The 21,490-nt window shown below is 44.5% G+C and overlaps 26 non-coding genes across 26 annotated transcripts; all 26 read right to left on the minus strand.

Annotated features, from left to right (window-relative positions):
* Positions 1 to 1,050: 1,050 nt before the first annotated feature.
* Positions 1,051 to 1,214, minus strand: LOC134109497 (U1 spliceosomal RNA). The gene has a single exon (XR_009942906.1). It is a non-coding gene; the product is annotated as a U1 spliceosomal RNA (small nuclear RNA).
* A 259-nt stretch (positions 1,215 to 1,473) lies between these two features.
* On the minus strand, positions 1,474 to 1,664 carry LOC134109572 (U2 spliceosomal RNA). Its single transcript, XR_009942981.1, has one exon. It is a non-coding gene; the product is annotated as a U2 spliceosomal RNA (small nuclear RNA).
* A 579-nt stretch (positions 1,665 to 2,243) lies between these two features.
* Positions 2,244 to 2,359, minus strand: LOC134109715 (U5 spliceosomal RNA). The gene has a single exon (XR_009943117.1). It is a non-coding gene; the product is annotated as a U5 spliceosomal RNA (small nuclear RNA).
* Positions 2,360 to 3,434: 1,075 nt separating this feature from the next.
* LOC134109498 (U1 spliceosomal RNA) lies at positions 3,435 to 3,598 on the minus strand. The gene has a single exon (XR_009942907.1). It is a non-coding gene; the product is annotated as a U1 spliceosomal RNA (small nuclear RNA).
* A 259-nt stretch (positions 3,599 to 3,857) lies between these two features.
* Positions 3,858 to 4,048, minus strand: LOC134109573 (U2 spliceosomal RNA). Its single transcript, XR_009942982.1, has one exon. It is a non-coding gene; the product is annotated as a U2 spliceosomal RNA (small nuclear RNA).
* Positions 4,049 to 4,715: 667 nt separating this feature from the next.
* Positions 4,716 to 4,831, minus strand: LOC134109717 (U5 spliceosomal RNA). The gene has a single exon (XR_009943119.1). It is a non-coding gene; the product is annotated as a U5 spliceosomal RNA (small nuclear RNA).
* A 1,063-nt stretch (positions 4,832 to 5,894) lies between these two features.
* LOC134109499 (U1 spliceosomal RNA) lies at positions 5,895 to 6,058 on the minus strand. The gene has a single exon (XR_009942908.1). It is a non-coding gene; the product is annotated as a U1 spliceosomal RNA (small nuclear RNA).
* Positions 6,059 to 6,317: 259 nt separating this feature from the next.
* On the minus strand, positions 6,318 to 6,508 carry LOC134109575 (U2 spliceosomal RNA). The gene has a single exon (XR_009942984.1). It is a non-coding gene; the product is annotated as a U2 spliceosomal RNA (small nuclear RNA).
* A 623-nt stretch (positions 6,509 to 7,131) lies between these two features.
* Positions 7,132 to 7,247, minus strand: LOC134109718 (U5 spliceosomal RNA). Its single transcript, XR_009943120.1, has one exon. It is a non-coding gene; the product is annotated as a U5 spliceosomal RNA (small nuclear RNA).
* Positions 7,248 to 8,310: 1,063 nt separating this feature from the next.
* LOC134109500 (U1 spliceosomal RNA) lies at positions 8,311 to 8,474 on the minus strand. The gene has a single exon (XR_009942909.1). It is a non-coding gene; the product is annotated as a U1 spliceosomal RNA (small nuclear RNA).
* A 259-nt stretch (positions 8,475 to 8,733) lies between these two features.
* On the minus strand, positions 8,734 to 8,924 carry LOC134109576 (U2 spliceosomal RNA). The gene has a single exon (XR_009942985.1). It is a non-coding gene; the product is annotated as a U2 spliceosomal RNA (small nuclear RNA).
* A 670-nt stretch (positions 8,925 to 9,594) lies between these two features.
* Positions 9,595 to 9,707, minus strand: LOC134109700 (U5 spliceosomal RNA). The gene has a single exon (XR_009943102.1). It is a non-coding gene; the product is annotated as a U5 spliceosomal RNA (small nuclear RNA).
* A 1,075-nt stretch (positions 9,708 to 10,782) lies between these two features.
* LOC134109501 (U1 spliceosomal RNA) lies at positions 10,783 to 10,946 on the minus strand. The gene has a single exon (XR_009942910.1). It is a non-coding gene; the product is annotated as a U1 spliceosomal RNA (small nuclear RNA).
* Positions 10,947 to 11,205: 259 nt separating this feature from the next.
* Positions 11,206 to 11,396, minus strand: LOC134109577 (U2 spliceosomal RNA). The gene has a single exon (XR_009942986.1). It is a non-coding gene; the product is annotated as a U2 spliceosomal RNA (small nuclear RNA).
* Positions 11,397 to 11,975: 579 nt separating this feature from the next.
* LOC134109719 (U5 spliceosomal RNA) lies at positions 11,976 to 12,091 on the minus strand. Its single transcript, XR_009943121.1, has one exon. It is a non-coding gene; the product is annotated as a U5 spliceosomal RNA (small nuclear RNA).
* A 1,075-nt stretch (positions 12,092 to 13,166) lies between these two features.
* Positions 13,167 to 13,330, minus strand: LOC134109502 (U1 spliceosomal RNA). Its single transcript, XR_009942911.1, has one exon. It is a non-coding gene; the product is annotated as a U1 spliceosomal RNA (small nuclear RNA).
* A 259-nt stretch (positions 13,331 to 13,589) lies between these two features.
* On the minus strand, positions 13,590 to 13,780 carry LOC134109578 (U2 spliceosomal RNA). Its single transcript, XR_009942987.1, has one exon. It is a non-coding gene; the product is annotated as a U2 spliceosomal RNA (small nuclear RNA).
* A 670-nt stretch (positions 13,781 to 14,450) lies between these two features.
* Positions 14,451 to 14,563, minus strand: LOC134109701 (U5 spliceosomal RNA). The gene has a single exon (XR_009943103.1). It is a non-coding gene; the product is annotated as a U5 spliceosomal RNA (small nuclear RNA).
* Positions 14,564 to 15,638: 1,075 nt separating this feature from the next.
* On the minus strand, positions 15,639 to 15,802 carry LOC134109503 (U1 spliceosomal RNA). Its single transcript, XR_009942912.1, has one exon. It is a non-coding gene; the product is annotated as a U1 spliceosomal RNA (small nuclear RNA).
* Positions 15,803 to 16,061: 259 nt separating this feature from the next.
* On the minus strand, positions 16,062 to 16,252 carry LOC134109579 (U2 spliceosomal RNA). The gene has a single exon (XR_009942988.1). It is a non-coding gene; the product is annotated as a U2 spliceosomal RNA (small nuclear RNA).
* Positions 16,253 to 16,831: 579 nt separating this feature from the next.
* LOC134109720 (U5 spliceosomal RNA) lies at positions 16,832 to 16,947 on the minus strand. Its single transcript, XR_009943122.1, has one exon. It is a non-coding gene; the product is annotated as a U5 spliceosomal RNA (small nuclear RNA).
* A 1,075-nt stretch (positions 16,948 to 18,022) lies between these two features.
* LOC134109504 (U1 spliceosomal RNA) lies at positions 18,023 to 18,186 on the minus strand. Its single transcript, XR_009942913.1, has one exon. It is a non-coding gene; the product is annotated as a U1 spliceosomal RNA (small nuclear RNA).
* A 259-nt stretch (positions 18,187 to 18,445) lies between these two features.
* LOC134109581 (U2 spliceosomal RNA) lies at positions 18,446 to 18,636 on the minus strand. Its single transcript, XR_009942990.1, has one exon. It is a non-coding gene; the product is annotated as a U2 spliceosomal RNA (small nuclear RNA).
* A 579-nt stretch (positions 18,637 to 19,215) lies between these two features.
* LOC134109721 (U5 spliceosomal RNA) lies at positions 19,216 to 19,331 on the minus strand. The gene has a single exon (XR_009943123.1). It is a non-coding gene; the product is annotated as a U5 spliceosomal RNA (small nuclear RNA).
* A 1,075-nt stretch (positions 19,332 to 20,406) lies between these two features.
* On the minus strand, positions 20,407 to 20,570 carry LOC134109506 (U1 spliceosomal RNA). Its single transcript, XR_009942915.1, has one exon. It is a non-coding gene; the product is annotated as a U1 spliceosomal RNA (small nuclear RNA).
* A 259-nt stretch (positions 20,571 to 20,829) lies between these two features.
* Positions 20,830 to 21,020, minus strand: LOC134109582 (U2 spliceosomal RNA). The gene has a single exon (XR_009942991.1). It is a non-coding gene; the product is annotated as a U2 spliceosomal RNA (small nuclear RNA).
* Positions 21,021 to 21,490: the final 470 nt, after the last annotated feature.

Below are 21,490 nucleotides of genomic sequence, written 5' to 3' on the forward strand. Positions count from 1 at the left end.
GTGAAAGGCAGCCCTATATCCCTGTGGAACAAGTAATCCCTCTTGCGGTAGGGAGTGGTTGAGCTGCGGGTGTCCAAAGCCTAACCCATTTCCCAGCCCCCTTTCCTCAAAAAATCTATGATTTCTTTTCAATCAAAAATTGTAAGGCCCTCCTGAAATGTTGTTGGTTTACTGTGAATTCAGACAATCATTCAGTGATTTAACACTCCAGTGGTGAGTAAACAGGTCCATTGTTGGCAAAGAAGCTCAATCTTGGGGACCAACAGTAGTTCAAAGAGATGTGTGCAAGTTAAAAGCACTGGTTTTTCTTTGACACTAATATCAGTGGAGAGTGCGGACGCAGTCCCCAACTACCACAAAAACACTCTGAAAACTTCACACACAGGCTCAGGGCCACCACGGGAAGAGCATGCACGCAAGTACACACGTGCACGCACACACACACACACTCGGACTGAATGGGAGTCAATGGGAGCTTCCCCAGGGGAACCTCCTATTGGGCCCAAAATCTACAGTGGCCCCCCTGAGGGCCCCGGGAGGAGCTGGTCCAAATTTCAGCAGCTCAGCACCAACCAAGACAGAGTTGCAGGCAAAATCCAAACTCATTTCCCGGTTTGTAGTGGTCGGTTTCACAAATTCTTGGAGACCTGTCTTGGACTGACAGCCGCACTCTGCAAACTTCACACACAAGCTCAGGGCCACCATGGGTAGAGCATGCACACGAGCACACACGTGCAAGCTCCTGATGAACTCTTGTTGAATTCACTTTGAATTCAGACAGTGATTTCACTTTCAGGCACCTCTTTCCGACAATGGAATCACCCAAAAACAAACCTCAAAAGTCATTGATTTTTTTTCAATCATAAATTGTAAGGCCCTCCTGAAATGTTGTTGGTTTACTGTTAATTCAGACAATCACTCAGTGGTTTAACACTCCAGTGGTGAGTATACTGGTCCATTGTTGGCAAAGAGGCTCAATCTTGGGGACCAACAGTAGTTGAAAGAGATGTGTCCAAGTGGAAAGCACTGGTTTTTCTTTGACACTAATATCAGGGGAGAGCGCGGACGCAGTCCCCCACTACCACAAATTATGCAGTCGAGATTCCCACATTTGAGGAATTCGCAGTGGTCAACACAGCCGGAGTGCAATGGCTGAGCCTCGCCCTGGGTGAACCACCTTTGTGATCATGGTATCTCCCCTGCCAGGTAAGTATAAGTTGGTAGTGACAGAGACAGGAGTGGTATTCCCAAACAGAGCACTTGGGGTGACGGTTCCCAGATGGCACCGTCCTCACAGATCAGTGAATTTAAAATCAGTGATCAGTGTGAAATGCAAAATAAAGGCACAATTGATGAGTAAACATATCAGTTGCTTGCCAAAAGTCTCAGCCAGTTGAGACTTGTACACAGAGGCAAACCAACTACCTAGACTACACCAATGAATTGGGTCACCAGTTATTTTTTTCACAAGATAAAGGTTGCACCGTTCCCGGAAGTGCTGCAATACCGGGTCAATGCTTGGAGTGAGCAGAGCAAGCCCCTTTTTCATCTCCCAGAGCTAAAAATCGGCTTAATATGTAGTCCTCATATAGAGGACATATCAGATATTAAACTGATAAGAACAGATACTACACTTGATCTTAGCCAAAAGGCCGAGAAGCGATGACACATGAATGTTTGCCTCCAGACCCAACGGACTAGCGCATCTCTCAAATGTCGGGGTGCGGCTCATACAAATGGGCGTGGCAGTCGCCTGTTACTTAACATCCCACTCCCCACGCAGCCTGTATTCTTAAAAATCTTTGATTTCCTTCCAATCAAAAGTGTAAGCTCTTGATGAACTCTTGTTGATTCCTTCCAATCAAAAGTGTAAGCTCTTGATGAACTCTTGTTGATTCCTTCCAATCAAAAGTGTAAGCTCTTGATGAACTCTTGTTGATTCCTTCCAATCAAAAGTGTAAGCTCTTGATGAACTCTTGTTGAATTCACTTATAATTCAGAGAGTGATTTCACTTTTAGGCACCTCTGTCTAAAAATGGAACTAACCCCAAACAGCCCTCAAAAATCATTCGTTTTTTTTGCAATCAAAAGTGTAAGCTCCTGCCTAAATCTTGATTTCACTCTAAATTCAGACAGTAATTTGAGACTTGATCCAAAGCTCAACCAGAGACTCCAGGAATAAGTTTACTCAAATGACAGGCTCTTCCATCCTACTAATTTATTTTTCTTACAAGTACATGAGGCTTAGCCAAATAGCAGAGCCTGGCAAAAAATAAGGTCAACTCATTGTTGTTCCTCTCCACGGAAGTCTTTAGTAAAAGGCGAAAGACTTATGCGTATTGAAGAGAAACTAAAGTCAGTAGCACAATCAGGTGAAAGGCAGCCCTATATCCCTGTGGAACAAGTAATCCCTCTTGCGGTAGGGAGTGGTTGAGCTGCGGGTGTCCAAAGCCTAACCCATTTCCCAGCCCCCTTTCCTCAAAAAATCTATGATTTCTTTTCAATCAAAAATTGTAAGGCCCTCCTGAAATGTTGTTGGTTTACTGTGAATTCAGACAATCATTCAGTGATTTAACACTCCAGTGGTGAGTAAACAGGTCCATTGTTGGCAAAGAAGCTCAATCTTGGGGACCAACAGTAGTTCAAAGAGATGTGTGCCAGTGAAAAGCACTGGTTTTTCTTTGACACTAATATCAGTGGAGAGTGCGGACGCAGTCCCCAACTACCACAAAAACACTGCCCTGCACTCTGAAAACTTCACACACAGGCTCAGGGCCACCACGGGAAGAGCATGCACGCAAGTACACACGTGCACGCACACACACACACACACTCGGACTGAATGGGAGTCAATGGGAGCTTCCCCAGGGGAACCTCCTTTTGGGCCCAAAATCTACAGTGGCCCCCCTGAGGGCCCCGGGAGGAGCTGGTCCAAATTTCAGCAGCTCAGCACCAACCAAGACAGAGTTGCAGGCAAAATCCAAACTCATTTCCCGGTTTGTAGTGGTCGGTTTCACAAATTCTTGGAGACCTGTCTTGGACTGACAGCCGCACTCTGCAAACTTCACACACAAGCTCAGGGCCACCATGGGTAGAGCATGCACACGAGCACACACGTGCAAGCTCCTGATGAACTCTTGTTGAATTCACTTTGAATTCAGACAGTGATTTCACTTTCAGGCACCTCTTTCCGACAATGGAATCACCCAAAAACAAACCTCAAAAGTCATTGATTTTTTTTCAATCAAAAATTGTAAGGCCCTCCTGAAATGTTGTTGGTTTACTGTTAATTCAGACAATCACTCAGTGGTTTAACACTCCAGTGGTGAGTATACTGGTCCATTGTTGGCAAAGAGGCTCAATCTTGGGGACCAACAGTAGTTGAAAGAGATGTGTCCAAGTGGAAAGCACTGGTTTTTCTTTGACACTAATATCAGGGGAGAGCGCGGACGCAGTCCCCCACTACCACAAATTATGCAGTCGAGATTCCCACATTTGAGGAATTCGCAGTGGTCAACACAGCCGGAGTGCAATGGCTGAGCCTCGCCCTGGGTGAACCACCTTTGTGATCATGGTATCTCCCCTGCCAGGTAAGTATAAGTTGGTAGTGACAGAGACAGGAGTGGTATTCCCAAACAGAGCACTTGGGGTGACGGTTCCCAGATGGCACCGTCCTCACAGATCAGTGAATTTAAAATCAGTGATCAGTGTGAAATGCAAAATAAAGGCACAATTGATGAGTAAACATATCAGTTGCTTGCCAAAAGTCTCAGCCAGTTGAGACTTGTACACAGAGGCAAACCAACTACCTAGACTACACCAATGAATTGGGTCACCAGTTATTTTTTTCACAAGATAAAGGTTGCACCGTTCCCGGAAGTGCTGCAATACCGGGTCAATGCTTGGAGTGAGCAGAGCAAGCCCCTTTTTCATCTCCCAGAGCTAAAAATCGGCTTAATATGTAGTCCTCATATAGAGGACATATCAGATATTAAACTGATAAGAACAGATACTACACTTGATCTTAGCCAAAAGGCCGAGAAGCGATGACACATGAATGTTTGCCTCCAGACCCAACGGACTAGCGCATCTCTCAAATGTCGGGGTGCGGCTCATACAAATGGGCGTGGCAGTCGCCTGTTACTTAACATCCCACTCCCCACGCAGCCTGTATTCTTAAAAATCTTTGATTTCCTTCCAATCAAAAGTGTAAGCTCTTGATGAACTCTTGTTGATTCCTTCCAATCAAAAGTGTAAGCTCTTGATGAACTCTTGTTGATTCCTTCCAATCAAAAGTGTAAGCTCTTGATGAACTCTTGTTGATTCCTTCCAATCAAAAGTGTAAGCTCTTGATGAACTCTTGTTGATTCCTTCCAATCAAAAGTGTAAGCTCTTGATGAACTCTTGTTGATTCCTTCCAATCAAAAGTGTAAGCTCTTGATGAACTCTTGTTGAATTCACTTATAATTCAGAGAGTGATTTCACTTTTAGGCACCTCTGTCTAAAAATGGAACTAACCCCAAACAGCCCTCAAAAATCATTCGTTTTTTTTGCAATCAAAAGTGTAAGCTCCTGCCTAAATCTTGATTTCACTCTAAATTCAGACAGTAATTTGAGACTTGATCCAAAGCTCAACCAGAGACTCCAGGAATAAGTTTACTCAAATGACAGGCTCTTCCATCCTACTAATTTATTTTTCTTACAAGTACATGAGGCTTAGCCAAATAGCAGAGCCTGGCAAAAAATAAGGTCAACTCATTGTTGTTCCTCTCCACGGAAGTCTTTAGTAAAAGGCGAAAGACTTATGCGTATTGAAGAGAAACTAAAGTCAGTAGCACAATCAGGTGAAAGGCAGCCCTATATCCCTGTGGAACAAGTAATCCCTCTTGCGGTAGGGAGTGGTTGAGCTGCGGGTGTCCAAAGCCTAACCCATTTCCCAGCCCCCTTTCCTCAAAAAATCTATGATTTCTTTTCAATCAAAAATTGTAAGGCCCTCCTGAAATGTTGTTGGTTTACTGTGAATTCAGACAATCATTCAGTGATTTAACACTCCAGTGGTGAGTAAACAGGTCCATTGTTGGCAAAGAAGCTCAATCTTGGGGACCAACAGTAGTTCAAAGAGATGTGTGCAAGTTAAAAGCACTGGTTTTTCTTTGACACTAATATCAGTGGAGAGTGCGGACGCAGTCCCCAACTACCACAAAAACACTCTGAAAACTTCACACACAGGCTCAGGGCCACCACGGGAAGAGCATGCACGCAAGTACACACGTGCACGCACACACACACACACTCGGACTGAATGGGAGTCAATGGGAGCTTCCCCAGGGGAACCTCCTATTGGGCCCAAAATCTACAGTGGCCCCCCTGAGGGCCCCGGGAGGAGCTGGTCCAAATTTCAGCAGCTCAGCACCAACCAAGACAGAGTTGCAGGCAAAATCCAAACTCATTTCCCGGTTTGTAGTGGTCGGTTTCACAAATTCTTGGAGACCTGTCTTGGACTGACAGCCGCACTCTGCAAACTTCACACACAAGCTCAGGGCCACCATGGGTAGAGCATGCACACGAGCACACACGTGCAAGCTCCTGATGAACTCTTGTTGAATTCACTTTGAATTCAGACAGTGATTTCACTTTCAGGCACCTCTTTCCGACAATGGAATCACCCAAAAACAAACCTCAAAAGTCATTGATTTTTTTTCAATCAAAAATTGTAAGGCCCTCCTGAAATGTTGTTGGTTTACTGTTAATTCAGACAATCACTCAGTGGTTTAACACTCCAGTGGTGAGTATACTGGTCCATTGTTGGCAAAGAGGCTCAATCTTGGGGACCAACAGTAGTTGAAAGAGATGTGTCCAAGTGGAAAGCACTGGTTTTTCTTTGACACTAATATCAGGGGAGAGCGCGGACGCAGTCCCCCACTACCACAAATTATGCAGTCGAGATTCCCACATTTGAGGAATTCGCAGTGGTCAACACAGCCGGAGTGCAATGGCTGAGCCTCGCCCTGGGTGAACCACCTTTGTGATCATGGTATCTCCCCTGCCAGGTAAGTATAAGTTGGTAGTGACAGAGACAGGAGTGGTATTCCCAAACAGAGCACTTGGGGTGACGGTTCCCAGATGGCACCGTCCTCACAGATCAGTGAATTTAAAATCAGTGATCAGTGTGAAATGCAAAATAAAGGCACAATTGATGAGTAAACATATCAGTTGCTTGCCAAAAGTCTCAGCCAGTTGAGACTTGTACACAGAGGCAAACCAACTACCTAGACTACACCAATGAATTGGGTCACCAGTTATTTTTTTCACAAGATAAAGGTTGCACCGTTCCCGGAAGTGCTGCAATACCGGGTCAATGCTTGGAGTGAGCAGAGCAAGCCCCTTTTTCATCTCCCAGAGCTAAAAATCGGCTTAATATGTAGTCCTCATATAGAGGACATATCAGATATTAAACTGATAAGAACAGATACTACACTTGATCTTAGCCAAAAGGCCGAGAAGCGATGACACATGAATGTTTGCCTCCAGACCCAACGGACTAGCGCATCTCTCAAATGTCGGGGTGCGGCTCATACAAATGGGCGTGGCAGTCGCCTGTTACTTAACATCCCACTCCCCACGCAGCCTGTATTCTTAAAAATCTTTGATTTCCTTCCAATCAAAAGTGTAAGCTCTTGATGAACTCTTGTTGATTCCTTCCAATCAAAAGTGTAAGCTCTTGATGAACTCTTGTTGATTCCTTCCAATCAAAAGTGTAAGCTCTTGATGAACTCTTGTTGATTCCTTCCAATCAAAAGTGTAAGCTCTTGATGAACTCTTGTTGATTCCTTCCAATCAAAAGTGTAAGCTCTTGATGAACTCTTGTTGAATTCACTTATAATTCAGAGAGTGATTTCACTTTTAGGCACCTCTGTCTAAAAATGGAACTAACCCCAAACAGCCCTCAAAAATCATTCGTTTTTTTTGCAATCAAAAGTGTAAGCTCCTGCCTAAATCTTGATTTCACTCTAAATTCAGACAGTAATTTGAGACTTGATCCAAAGCTCAACCAGAGACTCCAGGAATAAGTTTACTCAAATGACAGGCTCTTCCATCCTACTAATTTATTTTTCTTACAAGTACATGAGGCTTAGCCAAATAGCAGAGCCTGGCAAAAAATAAGGTCAACTCATTGTTGTTCCTCTCCACGGAAGTCTTTAGTAAAAGGCGAAAGACTTATGCGTATTGAAGAGAAACTAAAGTCAGTAGCACAATCAGGTGAAAGGCAGCCCTATATCCCTGTGGAACAAGTAATCCCTCTTGCGGTAGGGAGTGGTTGAGCTGCGGGTGTCCAAAGCCTAACCCATTTCCCAGCCCCCTTTCCTCAAAAAATCTATGATTTCTTTTCAATCAAAAATTGTAAGGCCCTCCTGAAATGTTGTTGGTTTACTGTGAATTCAGACAATCATTCAGTGATTTAACACTCCAGTGGTGAGTAAACAGGTCCATTGTTGGCAAAGAAGCTCAATCTTGGGGACCAACAGTAGTTCAAAGAGATGTGTGCAAGTTAAAAGCACTGGTTTTTCTTTGACACTAATATCAGTGGAGAGTGCGGACGCAGTCCCCAACTACCACAAAAACACTCTGAAAACTTCACACACAGGCTCAGGGCCACCACGGGAAGAGCATGCACGCAAGTACACACGTGCACGCACACACACACACACTCGGACTGAATGGGAGTCAATGGGAGCTTCCCCAGGGGAACCTCCTATTGGGCCCAAAATCTACAGTGGCCCCCCTGAGGGCCCCGGGAGGAGCTGGTCCAAATTTCAGCAGCTCAGCACCAACCAAGACAGAGTTGCAGGCAAAATCCAAACTCATTTCCCGGTTTGTAGTGGTCGGTTTCACAAATTCTTGGAGACCTGTCTTGGACTGACAGCCGCACTCTGCAAACTTCACACACAAGCTCAGGGCCACCATGGGTAGAGCATGCACACGAGCACACACGTGCAAGCTCCTGATGAACTCTTGTTGAATTCACTTTGAATTCAGACAGTGATTTCACTTTCAGGCACCTCTTTCCGACAATGGAATCACCCAAAAACAAACCTCAAAAGTCATTGATTTTTTTTCAATCAAAAATTGTAAGGCCCTCCTGAAATGTTGTTGGTTTACTGTTAATTCAGACAATCACTCAGTGGTTTAACACTCCAGTGGTGAGTATACTGGTCCATTGTTGGCAAAGAGGCTCAATCTTGGGGACCAACAGTAGTTGAAAGAGATGTGTCCAAGTGGAAAGCACTGGTTTTTCTTTGACACTAATATCAGGGGAGAGCGCGGACGCAGTCCCCCACTACCACAAATTATGCAGTCGAGATTCCCACATTTGAGGAATTCGCAGTGGTCAACACAGCCGGAGTGCAATGGCTGAGCCTCGCCCTGGGTGAACCACCTTTGTGATCATGGTATCTCCCCTGCCAGGTAAGTATAAGTTGGTAGTGACAGAGACAGGAGTGGTATTCCCAAACAGAGCACTTGGGGTGACGGTTCCCAGATGGCACCGTCCTCACAGATCAGTGAATTTAAAATCAGTGATCAGTGTGAAATGCAAAATAAAGGCACAATTGATGAGTAAACATATCAGTTGCTTGCCAAAAGTCTCAGCCAGTTGAGACTTGTACACAGAGGCAAACCAACTACCTAGACTACACCAATGAATTGGGTCACCAGTTATTTTTTTCACAAGATAAAGGTTGCACCGTTCCCGGAAGTGCTGCAATACCGGGTCAATGCTTGGAGTGAGCAGAGCAAGCCCCTTTTTCATCTCCCAGAGCTAAAAATCGGCTTAATATGTAGTCCTCATATAGAGGACATATCAGATATTAAACTGATAAGAACAGATACTACACTTGATCTTAGCCAAAAGGCCGAGAAGCGATGACACATGAATGTTTGCCTCCAGACCCAACGGACTAGCGCATCTCTCAAATGTCGGGGTGCGGCTCATACAAATGGGCGTGGCAGTCGCCTGTTACTTAACATCCCACTCCCCACGCAGCCTGTATTCTTAAAAATCTTTGATTTCCTTCCAATCAAAAGTGTAAGCTCTTGATGAACTCTTGTTGATTCCTTCCAATCAAAAGTGTAAGCTCTTGATGAACTCTTGTTGATTCCTTCCAATCAAAAGTGTAAGCTCTTGATGAACTCTTGTTGATTCCTTCCAATCAAAAGTGTAAGCTCTTGATGAACTCTTGTTGATTCCTTCCAATCAAAAGTGTAAGCTCTTGATGAACTCTTGTTGATTCCTTCCAATCAAAAGTGTAAGCTCTTGATGAACTCTTGTTGAATTCACTTATAATTCAGAGAGTGATTTCACTTTTAGGCACCTCTGTCTAAAAATGGAACTAACCCCAAACAGCCCTCAAAAATCATTCGTTTTATTTGCAATCAAAAGTGTAAGCTCCTGCCTAAATCTTGATTTCACTCTAAATTCAGACAGTAATTTGAGACTTGATCCAAAGCTCAACCAGAGACTCCAGGAATAAGTTTACTCAAATGACAGGCTCTTCCATCCTACTAATTTATTTTTCTTACAAGTACATGAGGCTTAGCCAAATAGCAGAGCCTTGCAAAAAATAAGGTCAACTCATTGTTGTTCCTCTCCACGGAAGTCTTTAGTAAAAGGCGAAAGACTTATGCGTATTGAAGAGAAAGCAAAGTCAGTAGCACAATCAGGTGAAAGGCAGCCCTATATCCCTGTGGAACAAGTAATCCCTCTTGGGGTAGGGAGTGGTTGAGCTGCAGGTGTCCAAAGCCTAACCCATTTCCCAGCCCCCTTTCCTCAAAAAATCTATGATTTCTTTTCAATCAAAAATTGTAAGGCCCTCCTGAAATGTTGTTGGTTTACTGTGAATTCAGACAATCATTCAGTGATTTAACACTCCAGTGGTGAGTAAACAGGTCCATTGTTGGCAAAGAAGCTCAATCTTGGGGACCAACAGTAGTTCAAAGAGATGTGTGCCAGTGAAAAGCACTGGTTTTTCTTTGACACTAATATCAGTGGAGAGTGCGGACGCAGTCCCCAACTACCACAAAAACACTGCCCTGCACTCTGAAAACTTCACACACAGGCTCAGGGCCACCACGGGAAGAGCATGCACGCAAGTACACACGTGCACGCACACACACACACACACTCGGACTGAATGGGAGTCAATGGGAGCTTCCCCAGGGGAACCTCCTATTGGGCCCAAAATCTACAGTTGCCCCCCTGAGGGCCCCGGGAGGAGCTGGTCCAAATTTCAGCAGCTCAGCACCAACCAAGACAGAGTTGCAGGCAAAATCCAAACTCATTTCCCGGGTTGTAGTGGTCGGTTTCACAAATTCTTGGAGACCTGTCTTGGACTGACAGCCGCACTCTGCAAACTTCACACACAAGCTCAGGGCCACCATGGGTAGAGCATGCACACGAGCACACACGTGCAAGCTCCTGATGAACTCTTGTTGAATTCACTTTGAATTCAGACAGTGATTTCACTTTCAGGCACCTCTTTCCGACAATGGAATCACCCAAAAACAAACCTCAAAAGTCATTGATTTTTTTTCAATCAAAAATTGTAAGGCCCTCCTGAAATGTTGTCGGTTTACTGTTAATTCAGACAATCACTCAGTGGTTTAACACTCCAGTGGTGAGTATACTGGTCCATTGTTGGCAAAGAGGCTCAATCTTGGGGACCAACAGTAGTTGAAAGAGATGTGTCCAAGTGGAAAGCACTGGTTTTTCTTTGACACTAATATCAGGGGAGAGCGCGGACGCAGTCCCCCACTACCACAAATTATGCAGTCGAGATTCCCACATTTGAGGAATTCGCAGTGGTCAACACAGCCGGAGTGCAATGGCTGAGCCTCGCCCTGGGTGAACCACCTTTGTGATCATGGTATCTCCCCTGCCAGGTAAGTATAAGTTGGTAGTGACAGAGACAGGAGTGGTATTCCCAAACAGAGCACTTGGGGTGACGGTTCCCAGATGGCACCGTCCTCACAGATCAGTGAATTTAAAATCAGTGATCAGTGTGAAATGCAAAATAAAGGCACAATTGATGAGTAAACATATCAGTTGCTTGCCAAAAGTCTCAGCCAGTTGAGACTTGTACACAGAGGCAAACCAACTACCTAGACTACACCAATGAATTGGGTCACCAGTTATTTTTTTCACAAGATAAAGGTTGCACCGTTCCCGGAAGTGCTGCAATACCGGGTCAATGCTTGGAGTGAGCAGAGCAAGCCCCTTTTTCATCTCCCAGAGCTAAAAATCGGCTTAATATGTAGTCCTCATATAGAGGACATATCAGATATTAAACTGATAAGAACAGATACTACACTTGATCTTAGCCAAAAGGCCGAGAAGCGATGACACATGAATGTTTGCCTCCAGACCCAACGGACTAGCGCATCTCTCAAATGTCGGGGTGCGGCTCATACAAATGGGCGTGGCAGTCGCCTGTTACTTAACATCCCACTCCCCACGCAGCCTGTATTCTTAAAAATCTTTGATTTCCTTCCAATCAAAAGTGTAAGCTCTTGATGAACTCTTGTTGATTCCTTCCAATCAAAAGTGTAAGCTCTTGATGAACTCTTGTTGATTCCTTCCAATCAAAAGTGTAAGCTCTTGATGAACTCTTGTTGATTCCTTCCAATCAAAAGTGTAAGCTCTTGATGAACTCTTGTTGAATTCACTTATAATTCAGAGAGTGATTTCACTTTTAGGCACCTCTGTCTAAAAATGGAACTAACCCCAAACAGCCCTCAAAAATCATTCGTTTTTTTTGCAATCAAAAGTGTAAGCTCCTGCCTAAATCTTGATTTCACTCTAAATTCAGACAGTAATTTGAGACTTGATCCAAAGCTCAACCAGAGACTCCAGGAATAAGTTTACTCAAATGACAGGCTCTTCCATCCTACTAATTTATTTTTCTTACAAGTACATGAGGCTTAGCCAAATAGCAGAGCCTGGCAAAAAATAAGGTCAACTCATTGTTGTTCCTCTCCACGGAAGTCTTTAGTAAAAGGCGAAAGACTTATGCGTATTGAAGAGAAACTAAAGTCAGTAGCACAATCAGGTGAAAGGCAGCCCTATATCCCTGTAGAACAAGTAATCCCTCTTGCGGTAGGGAGTGGTTGAGCTGCGGGTGTCCAAAGCCTAACCCATTTCCCAGCCCCCTTTCCTCAAAAAATCTATGATTTCTTTTCAATCAAAAATTGTAAGGCCCTCCTGAAATGTTGTTGGTTTACTGTGAATTCAGACAATCATTCAGTGATTTAACACTCCAGTGGTGAGTAAACAGGTCCATTGTTGGCAAAGAAGCTCAATCTTGGGGACCAACAGTAGTTCAAAGAGATGTGTGCCAGTGAAAAGCACTGGTTTTTCTTTGACACTAATATCAGTGGAGAGTGCGGACGCAGTCCCCAACTACCACAAAAACACTGCCCTGCACTCTGAAAACTTCACACACAGGCTCAGGGCCACCACGGGAAGAGCATGCACGCAAGTACACACGTGCACGCACACACACACACACACTCGGACTGAATGGGAGTCAATGGGAGCTTCCCCAGGGGAACCTCCTTTTGGGCCCAAAATCTACAGTGGCCCCCCTGAGGGCCCCGGGAGGAGCTGGTCCAAATTTCAGCAGCTCAGCACCAACCAAGACAGAGTTGCAGGCAAAATCCAAACTCATTTCCCGGTTTGTAGTGGTCGGTTTCACAAATTCTTGGAGACCTGTCTTGGACTGACAGCCGCACTCTGCAAACTTCACACACAAGCTCAGGGCCACCATGGGTAGAGCATGCACACGAGCACACACGTGCAAGCTCCTGATGAACTCTTGTTGAATTCACTTTGAATTCAGACAGTGATTTCACTTTCAGGCACCTCTTTCCGACAATGGAATCACCCAAAAACAAACCTCAAAAGTCATTGATTTTTTTTCAATCAAAAATTGTAAGGCCCTCCTGAAATGTTGTTGGTTTACTGTTAATTCAGACAATCACTCAGTGGTTTAACACTCCAGTGGTGAGTATACTGGTCCATTGTTGGCAAAGAGGCTCAATCTTGGGGACCAACAGTAGTTGAAAGAGATGTGTCCAAGTGGAAAGCACTGGTTTTTCTTTGACACTAATATCAGGGGAGAGCGCGGACGCAGTCCCCCACTACCACAAATTATGCAGTCGAGATTCCCACATTTGAGGAATTCGCAGTGGTCAACACAGCCGGAGTGCAATGGCTGAGCCTCGCCCTGGGTGAACCACCTTTGTGATCATGGTATCTCCCCTGCCAGGTAAGTATAAGTTGGTAGTGACAGAGACAGGAGTGGTATTCCCAAACAGAGCACTTGGGGTGACGGTTCCCAGATGGCACCGTCCTCACAGATCAGTGAATTTAAAATCAGTGATCAGTGTGAAATGCAAAATAAAGGCACAATTGATGAGTAAACATATCAGTTGCTTGCCAAAAGTCTCAGCCAGTTGAGACTTGTACACAGAGGCAAACCAACTACCTAGACTACACCAATGAATTGGGTCACCAGTTATTTTTTTCACAAGATAAAGGTTGCACCGTTCCCGGAAGTGCTGCAATACCGGGTCAATGCTTGGAGTGAGCAGAGCAAGCCCCTTTTTCATCTCCCAGAGCTAAAAATCGGCTTAATATGTAGTCCTCATATAGAGGACATATCAGATATTAAACTGATAAGAACAGATACTACACTTGATCTTAGCCAAAAGGCCGAGAAGCGATGACACATGAATGTTTGCCTCCAGACCCAACGGACTAGCGCATCTCTCAAATGTCGGGGTGCGGCTCATACAAATGGGCGTGGCAGTCGCCTGTTACTTAACATCCCACTCCCCACGCAGCCTGTATTCTTAAAAATCTTTGATTTCCTTCCAATCAAAAGTGTAAGCTCTTGATGAACTCTTGTTGATTCCTTCCAATCAAAAGTGTAAGCTCTTGATGAACTCTTGTTGATTCCTTCCAATCAAAAGTGTAAGCTCTTGATGAACTCTTGTTGATTCCTTCCAATCAAAAGTGTAAGCTCTTGATGAACTCTTGTTGATTCCTTCCAATCAAAAGTGTAAGCTCTTGATGAACTCTTGTTGATTCCTTCCAATCAAAAGTGTAAGCTCTTGATGAACTCTTGTTGAATTCACTTATAATTCAGAGAGTGATTTCACTTTTAGGCACCTCTGTCTAAAAATGGAACTAACCCCAAACAGCCCTCAAAAATCATTCGTTTTATTTGCAATCAAAAGTGTAAGCTCCTGCCTAAATCTTGATTTCACTCTAAATTCAGACAGTAATTTGAGACTTGATCCAAAGCTCAACCAGAGACTCCAGGAATAAGTTTACTCAAATGACAGGCTCTTCCATCCTACTAATTTATTTTTCTTACAAGTACATGAGGCTTAGCCAAATAGCAGAGCCTTGCAAAAAATAAGGTCAACTCATTGTTGTTCCTCTCCACGGAAGTCTTTAGTAAAAGGCGAAAGACTTATGCGTATTGAAGAGAAAGCAAAGTCAGTAGCACAATCAGGTGAAAGGCAGCCCTATATCCCTGTGGAACAAGTAATCCCTCTTGGGGTAGGGAGTGGTTGAGCTGCGGGTGTCCAAAGCCTAACCCATTTCCCAGCCCCCTTTCCTCAAAAAATCTATGATTTCTTTTCAATCAAAAATTGTAAGGCCCTCCTGAAATGTTGTTGGTTTACTGTGAATTCAGACAATCATTCAGTGATTTAACACTCCAGTGGTGAGTAAACAGGTCCATTGTTGGCAAAGAAGCTCAATCTTGGGGACCAACAGTAGTTCAAAGAGATGTGTGCCAGTGAAAAGCACTGGTTTTTCTTTGACACTAATATCAGTGGAGAGTGCGGACGCAGTCCCCAACTACCACAAAAACACTGCCCTGCACTCTGAAAACTTCACACACAGGCTCAGGGCCACCACGGGAAGAGCATGCACGCAAGTACACACGTGCACGCACACACACACACACACTCGGACTGAATGGGAGTCAATGGGAGCTTCCCCAGGGGAACCTCCTATTGGGCCCAAAATCTACAGTTGCCCCCCTGAGGGCCCCGGGAGGAGCTGGTCCAAATTTCAGCAGCTCAGCACCAACCAAGACAGAGTTGCAGGCAAAATCCAAACTCATTTCCCGGGTTGTAGTGGTCGGTTTCACAAATTCTTGGAGACCTGTCTTGGACTGACAGCCGCACTCTGCAAACTTCACACACAAGCTCAGGGCCACCATGGGTAGAGCATGCACACGAGCACACACGTGCAAGCTCCTGATGAACTCTTGTTGAATTCACTTTGAATTCAGACAGTGATTTCACTTTCAGGCACCTCTTTCCGACAATGGAATCACCCAAAAACAAACCTCAAAAGTCATTGATTTTTTTTCAATCAAAAATTGTAAGGCCCTCCTGAAATGTTGTTGGTTTACTGTTAATTCAGACAATCACTCAGTGGTTTAACACTCCAGTGGTGAGTATACTGGTCCATTGTTGGCAAAGAGGCTCAATCTTGGGGACCAACAGTAGTTGAAAGAGATGTGTCCAAGTGGAAAGCACTGGTTTTTCTTTGACACTAATATCAGGGGAGAGCGCGGACGCAGTCCCCCACTACCACAAATTATGCAGTCGAGATTCCCACATTTGAGGAATTCGCAGTGGTCAACACAGCCGGAGTGCAATGGCTGAGCCTCGCCCTGGGTGAACCACCTTTGTGATCATGGTATCTCCCCTGCCAGGTAAGTATAAGTTGGTAGTGACAGAGACAGGAGTGGTATTCCCAAACAGAGCACTTGGGGTGACGGTTCCCAGATGGCACCGTCCTCACAGATCAGTGAATTTAAAATCAGTGATCAGTGTGAAATGCAAAATAAAGGCACAATTGATGAGTAAACATATCAGTTGCTTGCCAAAAGTCTCAGCCAGTTGAGACTTGTACACAGAGGCAAACCAACTACCTAGACTACACCAATGAATTGGGTCACCAGTTATTTTTTTCACAAGATAAAGGTTGCACCGTTCCCGGAAGTGCTGCAATACCGGGTCAATGCTTGGAGTGAGCAGAGCAAGCCCCTTTTTCATCTCCCAGAGCTAAAAATCGGCTTAATATGTAGTCCTCATATAGAGGACATATCAGATATTAAACTGATAAGAACAGATACTACACTTGATCTTAGCCAAAAGGCCGAGAAGCGATGACACATGAATGTTTGCCTCCAGACCCAACGGACTAGCGCATCTCTCAAATGTCGGGGTGCGGCTCATACAAATGGGCGTGGCAGTCGCCTGTTACTTAACATCCCACTCCCCACGCAGCCTGTATTCTTAAAAATCTTTGATTTCCTTCCAATCAAAAGTGTAAGCTCTTGATGAACTCTTGTTGATTCCTTCCAATCAAAAGTGTAAGCTCTTGATGAACTCTTGTTGATTCCTTCCAATCAAAAGTGTAAGCTCTTGATGAACTCTTGTTGATTCCTTCCAATCAAAAGTGTAAGCTCTTGATGAACTCTTGTTGAATTCACTTATAATTCAGAGAGTGATTTCACTTTTAGGCACCTCTGTCTAAAAATGGAACTAACCCCAAACAGCCCTCAAAAATCATTCGTTTTTTTTGCAATCAAAAGTGTAAGCTCCTGCCTAAATCTTGATTTCACTCTAAATTCAGACAGTAATTTGAGACTTGATCCAAAGCTCAACCAGAGACTCCAGGAATAAGTTTACTCAAATGACAGGCTCTTCCATCCTACTAATTTATTTTTCTTACAAGTACATGAGGCTTAGCCAAATAGCAGAGCCTGGCAAAAAATAAGGTCAACTCATTGTTGTTCCTCTCCACGGAAGTCTTTAGTAAAAGGCGAAAGACTTATGCGTATTGAAGAGAAACTAAAGTCAGTAGCACAATCAGGTGAAAGGCAGCCCTATATCCCTGTGGAACAAGTAATCCCTCTTGCGGTAGGGAGTGGTTGAGCTGCGGGTGTCCAAAGCCTAACCCATTTCCCAGCCCCCTTTCCTCAAAAAATCTATGATTTCTTTTCAATCAAAAATTGTAAGGCCCTCCTGAAATGTTGTTGGTTTACTGTGAATTCAGACAATCATTCAGTGATTTAACACTCCAGTGGTGAGTAAACAGGTCCATTGTTGGCAAAGAAGCTCAATCTTGGGGACCAACAGTAGTTCAAAGAGATGTGTGCCAGTGAAAAGCACTGGTTTTTCTTTGACACTAATATCAGTGGAGAGTGCGGACGCAGTCCCCAACTACCACAAAAACACTGCCCTGCACTCTGAAAACTTCACACACAGGCTCAGGGCCACCACGGGAAGAGCATGCACGCAAGTACACACGTGCACGCACACACACACACACACTCGGACTGAATGGGAGTCAATGGGAGCTTCCCCAGGGGAACCTCCTTTTGGGCCCAAAATCTACAGTGGCCCCCCTGAGGGCCCCGGGAGGAGCTGGTCCAAATTTCAGCAGCTCAGCACCAACCAAGACAGAGTTGCAGGCAAAATCCAAACTCATTTCCCGGTTTGTAGTGGTCGGTTTCACAAATTCTTGGAGACCTGTCTTGGACTGACAGCCGCACTCTGCAAACTTCACACACAAGCTCAGGGCCACCATGGGTAGAGCATGCACACGAGCACACACGTGCAAGCTCCTGATGAACTCTTGTTGAATTCACTTTGAATTCAGACAGTGATTTCACTTTCAGGCACCTCTTTCCGACAATGGAATCACCCAAAAACAAACCTCAAAAGTCATTGATTTTTTTTCAATCAAAAATTGTAAGGCCCTCCTGAAATGTTGTTGGTTTACTGTTAATTCAGACAATCACTCAGTGGTTTAACACTCCAGTGGTGAGTATACTGGTCCATTGTTGGCAAAGAGGCTCAATCTTGGGGACCAACAGTAGTTGAAAGAGATGTGTCCAAGTGGAAAGCACTGGTTTTTCTTTGACACTAATATCAGGGGAGAGCGCGGACGCAGTCCCCCACTACCACAAATTATGCAGTCGAGATTCCCACATTTGAGGAATTCGCAGTGGTCAACACAGCCGGAGTGCAATGGCTGAGCCTCGCCCTGGGTGAACCACCTTTGTGATCATGGTATCTCCCCTGCCAGGTAAGTATAAGTTGGTAGTGACAGAGACAGGAGTGGTATTCCCAAACAGAGCACTTGGGGTGACGGTTCCCAGATGGCACCGTCCTCACAGATCAGTGAATTTAAAATCAGTGATCAGTGTGAAATGCAAAATAAAGGCACAATTGATGAGTAAACATATCAGTTGCTTGCCAAAAGTCTCAGCCAGTTGAGACTTGTACACAGAGGCAAACCAACTACCTAGACTACACCAATGAATTGGGTCACCAGTTATTTTTTTCACAAGATAAAGGTTGCACCGTTCCCGGAAGTGCTGCAATACCGGGTCAATGCTTGGAGTGAGCAGAGCAAGCCCCTTTTTCATCTCCCAGAGCTAAAAATCGGCTTAATATGTAGTCCTCATATAGAGGACATATCAGATATTAAACTGATAAGAACAGATACTACACTTGATCTTAGCCAAAAGGCCGAGAAGCGATGACACATGAATGTTTGCCTCCAGACCCAACGGACTAGCGCATCTCTCAAATGTCGGGGTGCGGCTCATACAAATGGGCGTGGCAGTCGCCTGTTACTTAACATCCCACTCCCCACGCAGCCTGTATTCTTAAAAATCTTTGATTTCCTTCCAATCAAAAGTGTAAGCTCTTGATGAACTCTTGTTGATTCCTTCCAATCAAAAGTGTAAGCTCTTGATGAACTCTTGTTGATTCCTTCCAATCAAAAGTGTAAGCTCTTGATGAACTCTTGTTGATTCCTTCCAATCAAAAGTGTAAGCTCTTGATGAACTCTTGTTGAATTCACTTATAATTCAGAGAGTGATTTCACTTTTAGGCACCTCTGTCTAAAAATGGAACTAACCCCAAACAGCCCTCAAAAATCATTCGTTTTTTTTGCAATCAAAAGTGTAAGCTCCTGCCTAAATCTTGATTTCACTCTAAATTCAGACAGTAATTTGAGACTTGATCCAAAGCTCAACCAGAGACTCCAGGAATAAGTTTACTCAAATGACAGGCTCTTCCATCCTACTAATTTATTTTTCTTACAAGTACATGAGGCTTAGCCAAATAGCAGAGCCTGGCAAAAAATAAGGTCAACTCATTGTTGTTCCTCTCCACGGAAGTCTTTAGTAAAAGGCGAAAGACTTATGCGTATTGAAGAGAAACTAAAGTCAGTAGCACAATCAGGTGAAAGGCAGCCCTATATCCCTGTGGAACAAGTAATCCCTCTTGCGGTAGGGAGTGGTTGAGCTGCGGGTGTCCAAAGCCTAACCCATTTCCCAGCCCCCTTTCCTCAAAAAATCTATGATTTCTTTTCAATCAAAAATTGTAAGGCCCTCCTGAAATGTTGTTGGTTTACTGTGAATTCAGACAATCATTCAGTGATTTAACACTCCAGTGGTGAGTAAACAGGTCCATTGTTGGCAAAGAAGCTCAATCTTGGGGACCAACAGTAGTTCAAAGAGATGTGTGCCAGTGAAAAGCACTGGTTTTTCTTTGACACTAATATCAGTGGAGAGTGCGGACGCAGTCCCCAACTACCACAAAAACACTGCCCTGCACTCTGAAAACTTCACACACAGGCTCAGGGCCACCACGGGAAGAGCATGCACGCAAGTACACACGTGCACGCACACACACACACACACTCGGACTGAATGGGAGTCAATGGGAGCTTCCCCAGGGGAACCTCCTTTTGGGCCCAAAATCTACAGTGGCCCCCCTGAGGGCCCCGGGAGGAGCTGGTCCAAATTTCAGCAGCTCAGCACCAACCAAGACAGAGTTGCAGGCAAAATCCAAACTCATTTCCCGGTTTGTAGTGGTCGGTTTCACAAATTCTTGGAGACCTGTCTTGGACTGACAGCCGCACTCTGCAAACTTCACACACAAGCTCAGGGCCACCATGGGTAGAGCATGCACACGAGCACACACGTGCAAGCTCCTGATGAACTCTTGTTGAATTCACTTTGAATTCAGACAGTGATTTCACTTTCAGGCACCTCTTTCCGACAATGGAATCACCCAAAAACAAACCTCAAAAGTCATTGATTTTTTTTCAATCAAAAATTGTAAGGCCCTCCTGAAATGTTGTTGGTTTACTGTTAATTCAGACAATCACTCAGTGGTTTAACACTCCAGTGGTGAGTATACTGGTCCATTGTTGGCAAAGAGGCTCAATCTTGGGGACCAACAGTAGTTGAAAGAGATGTGTCCAAGTGGAAAGCACTGGTTTTTCTTTGACACTAATATCAGGGGAGAGCGCGGACGCAGTCCCCCACTACCACAAATTATGCAGTCGAGATTCCCACATTTGAGGAATTCGCAGTGGTCAACACAGCCGGAGTGCAATGGCTGAGCCTCGCCCTGGGTGAACCACCTTTGTGATCATGGTATCTCCCCTGCCAGGTAAGTATAAGTTGGTAGTGACAGAGACAGGAGTGGTATTCCCAAACAGAGCACTTGGGGTGACGGTTCCCAGATGGCACCGTCCTCACAGATCAGTGAATTTAAAATCAGTGATCAGTGTGAAATGCAAAATAAAGGCACAATTGATGAGTAAACATATCAGTTGCTTGCCAAAAGTCTCAGCCAGTTGAGACTTGTACACAGAGGCAAACCAACTACCTAGACTACACCAATGAATTGGGTCACCAGTTATTTTTTTCACAAGATAAAGGTTGCACCGTTCCCGGAAGTGCTGCAATACCGGGTCAATGCTTGGAGTGAGCAGAGCAAGCCCCTTTTTCATCTCCCAGAGCTAAAAATCGGCTTAATATGTAGTCCTCATATAGAGGACATATCAGATATTAAACTGATAAGAACAGATACTACACTTGATCTTAGCCAAAAGGCCGAGAAGCGATGACACATGAATGTTTGCCTCCAGACCCAACGGACTAGCGCATCTCTCAAATGTCGGGGTGCGGCTCATACAAATGGGCGTGGCAGTCGCCTGTTACTTAACATCCCACTCCCCACGCAGCCTGTATTCTTAAAAATCTTTGATTTCCTTCCAATCAAAAGTGTAAGCTCTTGATGAACTCTTGTTGATTCCTTCCAATCAAAAGTGTAAGCTCTTGATGAACTCTTGTTGATTCCTTCCAATCAAAAGTGTAAGCTCTTGATGAACTCTTGTTGATTCCTTCCAATCAAAAGTGTAAGCTCTTGATGAACTCTTGTTGATTCCTTCCAATCAAAAGTGTAAGCTCTTGATGAACTCTTGTTGATTCCTTCCAATCAAAAGTGTAAGCTCTTGATGAACTCTTGTTGAATTCACTTATAATTCAGAGAGTGATTTCACTTTTAGGCACCTCTGTCTAAAAATGGAACTAAC

The sequence above is a fragment of the Pungitius pungitius genome, unplaced genomic scaffold (genome assembly GCF_949316345.1).
Source record: "Pungitius pungitius unplaced genomic scaffold, fPunPun2.1 scaffold_38, whole genome shotgun sequence".
NCBI lineage: Eukaryota > Metazoa > Chordata > Actinopteri > Perciformes > Gasterosteidae > Pungitius > Pungitius pungitius.